The sequence below is a fragment of the Triticum aestivum genome, chromosome 1D (genome assembly GCF_018294505.1).
Source record: "Triticum aestivum cultivar Chinese Spring chromosome 1D, IWGSC CS RefSeq v2.1, whole genome shotgun sequence".
In the NCBI taxonomy this organism is placed as follows: domain Eukaryota; kingdom Viridiplantae; phylum Streptophyta; class Magnoliopsida; order Poales; family Poaceae; genus Triticum; species Triticum aestivum.
In genome coordinates, this window is record NC_057796.1 from 255069786 (window position 1) to 255077285 (window position 7500).

Sequence of the window (7500 nt, forward strand, 5' to 3'; positions counted from 1 at the left end):
GAAAGAGGATGCCTAAATACGCATGAATAAAGGCAAATGATAAATACATTTGTTTCATTTTCTGATCCCACTGATCATGTTAAGCAATGTGCCTACAACGACTACTATATGCGATGAGTTTTTCTAAGCTGTGTTCCATCTCTTAGTCTTGATACATATGATTAGTGCCCATGTAAATCAGTCAAGACAGTGTGCATATTTCTGGTTATTTGGATAGTGCTAAGATACTCGGAGAAATGTTTTTGAACTAGGAGCTCATTATAATTTATTTTCATAGGAGTTCAGATACCGGCAGTGCTTATGTGTGTATGTATAGCTTATGAAAGGCATACATATAGTCATACTCTTGTAGGGTTGCTACCTGCTGAAACATGGGATTGTTATCCATATTATCTTTATGCACCTCATGGAAATTCTATACATTAGTCTGCTCAGGGGTCATTATGATTTGATCATTTAAGTTGGGCAATCCCTCTTACTCTTATGTGCTGGAGTTCTCGATCTAGGCAATGAACTAGAATTCTGTGTGTATTTTAGCTTAAGCAATGTAGGATTCAGTAATGGATGTTGGAGCAACATCTTTCAGAATGTAATTAATTAATTTTACTTCTCGCGAAGTATATTTCTTTTGTTTCAATAAGAATTATGCACAACTCGATATTTAAAGGTGCATTTGTCTAAGTTTCTTTATTTCAAAACTGCATATGCAGGAGAGGCTCACACTGAGGGAGGGCTAAATTGTGAGATATCCTTGTTTGGTCCTTTCCGTATACCTACAAGGCATGAACCAAGATGGCATGGTTTATCATTGACCTGAATGCTTCCATGGAACTTTGGTTTCAGGTGATAACATGAATATATACTTTTTATGGTTTGGCTAGATGGTCCTTCTAGATTTTGTCTGATTGTGTACAAGTGGTCGGGTTATAATTACCAAAACCTCCTATTTTCGACCGTGGCAGTTACTACCTTAAACAACGCTGATCTTCTTTTAGTACTATAGGTGTTTCCCACTGCCGCCACGTCCGCCCAGCTAGCGCGTCACATCTGCCACTTCTCCTCAACGGTTTTAACATAGGTAGCACGTGGGTTGTGCCTATGTGAGCCATGACGGTGCTGAAGGAAATATGCCCTAGAGGTAATAATAAAGTTATTATTTATTTCCTCATATCATGATAAATGTTTATTATTCATGCTAGAATTGTATTAACCGGAAACATAATACATGTGTGAATACATAGACAAACATAGTGTCACTAGTATGCCTCTACTTGACTAGCTCGTTAATCAAAGATGGTTGAGTTTCCTAGCCATGGACATGAGTTGTCATTTGATTAACGGGATCACATCATTAGGAGAATGATGTGATTGACTTGACCCATTCCGTTAGCTTAACACTTGATCGTTTAGTATGTTGCTATTGCTTTCGTCATGACTTATACATGTTCCTATGACTATGAGATTATGCAACTCCCGTTTATCGGAGGAACACTTTGTGTGCTACCAAACATCACAACGTAACTGGGTGATTATAAAGGTTCTCTACAGGTGTCTCCGAAGGTACTTGTCGAGTCGGTATTATGAGTTTTGTGTTTTGATGTATCGAAGGTAGTTCAGAGTCCCGGATATGATCACGGACATGACGAGGAGTCTCGAAATGGTCGAGACATAAAGATTGATATATTGGAAGCCTATATTTGGACGTCGGAAGTGTTCCGGGTGAAATCGGGATTTTACCGGAGTACCAGGAGGTTACCGGAACCCCCGCCCCCCCGGATGTAATGGGCCTATTGGGCCTTAGTGGAGAAGAGAGAGGGCAGCCAGGAGGTGGCGCGCGGCCGCCCTTGCCCCAGTCCGAATAGGACAAGGGAAGGGGGCGGCGGCCCCCCCTCTCCTTCCTTCTCTCCACCTCCTCCTTCCCCCTTCTCCTACTCCTACTAGGAAAGGAGGAGTCCTACTCCTGGTGGGAGTAGGACTCCCCCCCTGGCGCGCCCTCCTTGGCCGGCCGCCTCTCCCCCCTTGCTCCTTTATATACTGGGGCAGGGGGGCACGTCTAGACACACAAGTTGATCTGTTGATCTATTCCAGCCGTGTGCGGTGCCCCCCTCCACCATAATCCACCTCGATCATATCATAGCGGTGCTTAGGCGAAGCCCTGCGTCGGTAGCAACATCATCACCGTCACCATGCCGTCGTGCTGACGGAACTCTCCCTCGAAGCTCTGCTGGATCAGAGTTCGTGGGACGTCATCGAGCTGAACGTGTGCTGAACTCGGAGGTGCCGTACGTTCGGTACTTGGATCGGTCGGATCGTGAAGACGTACGACTACATCAACTGCGTTGTGCTAACGCTTCCGCTTTCAGTCTACGAGGGTACGTGGATACACTCTCCCCTCTCGTTGCTATGCATCACCATGATACTGCGTGTGCGTAGGAATTTTTTTGAAATTACTACGTTCCCCAACAGTGGTATCAGAGCCTGGTTTTATGCGTAGATGTTATATGCATGAGTAGAACACAAGTGAGTTGTGGGCGATACAAGTCATACTGCTTACCAGCATGTCATACTTTGGTTCGGCGGTATTGTTGGATGAAGCGGCCTGGACCGACATTACACGTACGCTTACACGAGACTGGTTCTACCGACGTGCTTTGCACATAGGTGGCTGGCGGGTGTCAGTTTCTCCAACTTTAGTTGAACCGAGTGTGGCTACGCCCGGTCCTTGAGAAGGTTAAAACAACACTAACTGACGAACTATCGTTGTGGTTTTGATGCGTAGGTAAGAACGGTTCTTGCTCAGCCCGTAGCAGCCACGTAAAACTTGCAACAACAAAGTAGAGGACGTCTAACTTGTTTTTGCAGGGCATGTTGTGATGTGATATGGTCAAGACATGATGCTATATTTTATTGTATGAGATGATCATGTTTTGCAACCGAGTTATCGGCAACTGGCAGGAGCCATATGGTTGTCGCTTTATTGTATGCAATGCAATCGCCCTGTAATGCTTTACTTTATCACTAAGCGGTAGCGATAGTCGTGGAAGCAAAAGTTGGTGAGACGACAACGATGCTACGATGGAGATCAAGGTGTCGCACCGGTGACGATGGTGATCATGACGGTGCTTCGGAGATGGAGATCACAAGCATAAGATGATAATGGCCATATCATATCACTTATATTGATTGCATGTGATGTTTATCCTTTATGCATCTTATTTTGCTTTGGTTGACGGTAGCATTATAAGATGATCTCTCACTAAATTTCAAGATAAAACTGTTCTCCTTGAGTATGCACCGTTGCCAAAGTTCGTCGTGCGGAGACACCACGTGATGATCGGGTGTGATAAGCTCTACGTTCATCTACAACGGGTGCAAGCCAGTTTTGCACTCGCAAAATACTCGGGTTAAACTTGACGAGCCTAGCATATGCAGATATGGCCTCGGAACACTGTGACCGGAAGGTCGAGCGTGAATCATATAGAAGATATGATCAACATAGTGATGTTCACCATTGAAAACTACTCCATCTCACGTGATGATCGGACATGGTTTAGTTGATTTGGATCACGTGATCACTTAGATGATTAGAGGGATATCTATCTAAGTGGGAGTTCTTAAGTAATATAATTAATTGAACTTAAATTTATCATAAACTTAGTACCTGACAGTATTTTGCTTGTCTATGTGGTTGTAGATAGATGGCCCGTGCTATTGTTTCGTTAAATTTTAATGTGTTCCTTGAGAAAGCAAAGTTGAAAGATGATGGTAGCAATTACACGGACTGGATCCGTAACTTGAGGATTATCCTCATTGCTGCACAGAAGAATTACGTCCTGGAAGCACCGCTGGGTGCCAGGCCTGCTGCAGATGCAACTGACGACGTTAGGAACGTCTGGCAGAGCAAAGCTGATGACAACTCGATAGTTCAGTGTGCCATGCTTTACGACTTAGAACCGGGACTTCAACGACGTTTTGAACGTCATGGAGCATATGAGATGTTCCAGGAGTTGAAGTTAATATTTCAAGCGAATGCCCGGATTGAGAGATATGAAGTCTCCAATAAGTTCTACAGATGCAAGATGGAGGAGAATAGTTCTGTTAGTGAACATATACTCAAAATGTCTGGGTATAACAATCACTTGATTCAACTAGGAGTTAAATCTTCCGGATGATAGTGTCATTGACAGAATTCTTCAAGCACTGCCACCAAGCTACAAGAACTTCGTGATGAACTATAATATGCAAGGGATGCATAAGACAATTCCCGAGCTCTTCGCAATGCTAAAGGCTGCGGAGGTAGAAATCAAGAAGGAGCATCAAGTGTTGATGGTCAACAAGACCACCAGTTTCAAGAAAAAGGGTAAAGGGAAGAAGAAGGGGAACTTCAAGAAGAACGGCAAACAAGTTGCTGCTCAAGAGAAGAAACCCAAGTCTGGACCTAAGCCTGAGACTGAGTGCTTCTACTGCAAGCAGACTGGTTACTGGAAGCGGAACTACCCCAAGTATTTGGCGGATAAGAAGGATGGCAAGGTTAACAAAGGTATATGTGATATACATCTTATTGATGTGTACCTTACTAGAGCTCGCAGTAGCACCTGGGTATTTGATACTGGTTCTGTTGCTAATATTTGCAACTCGAAACAGGGACTACGAATTAAGCGAAGACTGGCTAAGGACGAGGTGACGATGCGCGTGGGAAATGGTTCCAAAGTCGATGTGATCACCGTCGGCACGCTACCTCTACATCAACCTTCGGGATTAGTTTTAGACCTAAATAATTGTTATTTGGTGCCAGCATTGAGCATGAACATTATATCTGGATCTTGTTTGATGCGAGACGGCAATTCATTTAAATCTGACAATAATGGTTGTTCTATTTATATGAGTAATATCTTTTATGGTCATGCACCCTTGAAGAGTGGTCTATTTTTGTTAAATCTCGATAGTAGTGATACACATATTCATAATGTTGAAGCCAAAAGAGGCAGAGTTGATAATGATAGTTCAACTTATTTGTGGCACTGCCGTTTGGGTCATATTGGTGTAAAGCGCATGAAGAAACTCCATACTGATGGACTTTTGGAATCACTTGATTATGAATCACTTGGTACTTGCGAACCATGCCTTATGGGCAAGATGACTAAAACGCCATTCTCCGGAACAATGGAGCGAGCAACAGATTTGTTGGAGATCATACATACTGATGTATGTGGTCCGATGAATATTAAGGCTCGCGGCGGGTATCGTTATTTTCTCACCTTCACAGATGATTTGAGCAGATATGGGTGTATCTACTTAATGAAACATAAGTCTGAAACATTTGAAAAGTTCAAAGAATTTCAGAGTGAAGTGGAAAATCATCGTAACAAGAAAATAAAGTTTCTACGATCTGATCGTGGAGGAGAATATTTGAGTTACGAGTTTGGTCTACTTTTGAAACAATGCGGAATAGTTTCGCAACTCACGCCACCCGGAACACCACAGCGTAATGGTGTGTCCGAACGTCGTAATCGTACTTTACTAGATATGGTGCGATCTATGATGTCTCTTACTGATTTACCGCTATCGTTTTGGGGTTATGCTTTAGAGATGGCAGCATTCACGTTAAATAGGGCACCATCGAAATCCGTTGAGACGACACCTTATGAATTGTGGTTTGGCAAGAAACCAAAGTTGTCGTTTCTTAAAGTTTGTTGCTGCGATGCTTATGTGAAAAAGCTTCAACGTGATAAGCTCGAACCCAAATCGGAGAAATGTGTCTTCATAGGATACCCAAAGGAAACTGTTGGGTAACCTTCTATCACAGATCCGAAGGCAAGACATTCGTTGCTAAGAATGGATCCTTTCTAGAGAAGGAGTTTCTCTTGAAAGAAGTGAGTGGGAGGAAAGTAGAACTTGATGAGGTAACTGTACCTGCTCCCTTATTGGAAAATAGTTCATCACAGAAATCGGGTCCTGTGACACCTACACCAATTAGTGAGGAAGCTAATGATATTGATCATGAAACTTCAGATCAAGTTACTACCGAACCTCGTAGGTCAACTAGAGTAAGATCCGCACCAGAGTGGTACGGTAATCCTATTCTGGAGGTCATGTTACTTGACCAAGGCGAACCTACGAACTATGAAGAAGCGATGGTGAGCCCAGATTCCGCAAAATGGCTTGAGGCCATGAAATCTGAGATGGGATCCATGTATGAGAACAAAGTGTGGACTTTGGTTGACTTGCCCGATGATCGGCAAGCCATTGAGAATAAATGGATCTTCAAGAAGAAGACTGACGCTGACGGTAATGTTACTATCTATAAAGCTCGACTTGCTGCGAAAGGTTTTCGACAAGTTCAAGGGATTGACTACGATGAGACTTTCTCACCCGTAGCGATGCTTAAGTCTGTCCGAATCATGTTAGCAATTGCCACATTTTATGATTATGAAATTTGGAAAATGGATGTCAAAACTGCATTCCTGAATGGATTTCTGGAAGAAGAGTTGTATATGATGCAACCAGACGGTTTTGTCGATCCAAAGGGAGCTAACAAAGTGTGCAAGCTCCAGCGATCCATTTATGGACTGGTGCAAGCCTCTCGGAGTTGGAATAAACGTTTTGATAGTGTGATCAAAGCATATGGTTTTATACAGACTTTTGGAGAAGCCTGTATATACAAGAAAGTGAGTGGGAGCTCTGTAGCATTTCTGATATTATATGTGGATGACATATTGCTGATTGGAAATGATATAGAATTTCTGGATAGCATAAAAGGATATTTGAATACGAGTTTTTCAATGAAAGACCTCGGTGAAGCTGCTTACATATTAGGCATCAAGATCTATAGAGATAGATCAAGAAGGTTGATAGGACTTTCACAAAGCACATACCTTGACAACGTTTTGAAGAAGTTCAAAATGGATCAAGCAAAGAAAGGGTTTTTGCCTGTGTTACAAGGTGTGAAGTTGAGTCAGACTCAATGCCCAACCACTGCAGAAGATAAAGAGAAAATGAAAGATGTTTCCTATGCTTCAGCCATAGGCTCTATCATGTATGCAATGATGTGTACCAGACCTGATGTGTGTCTTGCTATTAGCCTAGCAGGGAGGTACCAAAGTAATCCAGGAGTGGATCACTGGACATCGGTCAAGAACATCCTGAAATACCTGAAAAAGACTAAGGATATGTTTCTCGTTTATGGAGGTGACAAAGAGCTAGTCGTAAATGGTTACGTTAATGCAAGCTTTGACACTGATCCAGACGATTCTAAATCGCAAACCGGATACGTGTTTACATTGAACGGTGGAGCTATCAGTTGGTGCAGTTCTAAACAAAGCGTCGTGGCGGGATCTATGTGTGAAGCGGAGTACATAGCTGCTTCGGAAGCAGCAAATGAAGGAGTCTGGATGAAGGAGTTCATATCCGATCTAGGTGTCATACCTAGTGCATCGGGTCCAATGAAAATCTTTTGTGACAATACTGGTGCAATTGCCTTGGCAAAGGAATCCAGATTTC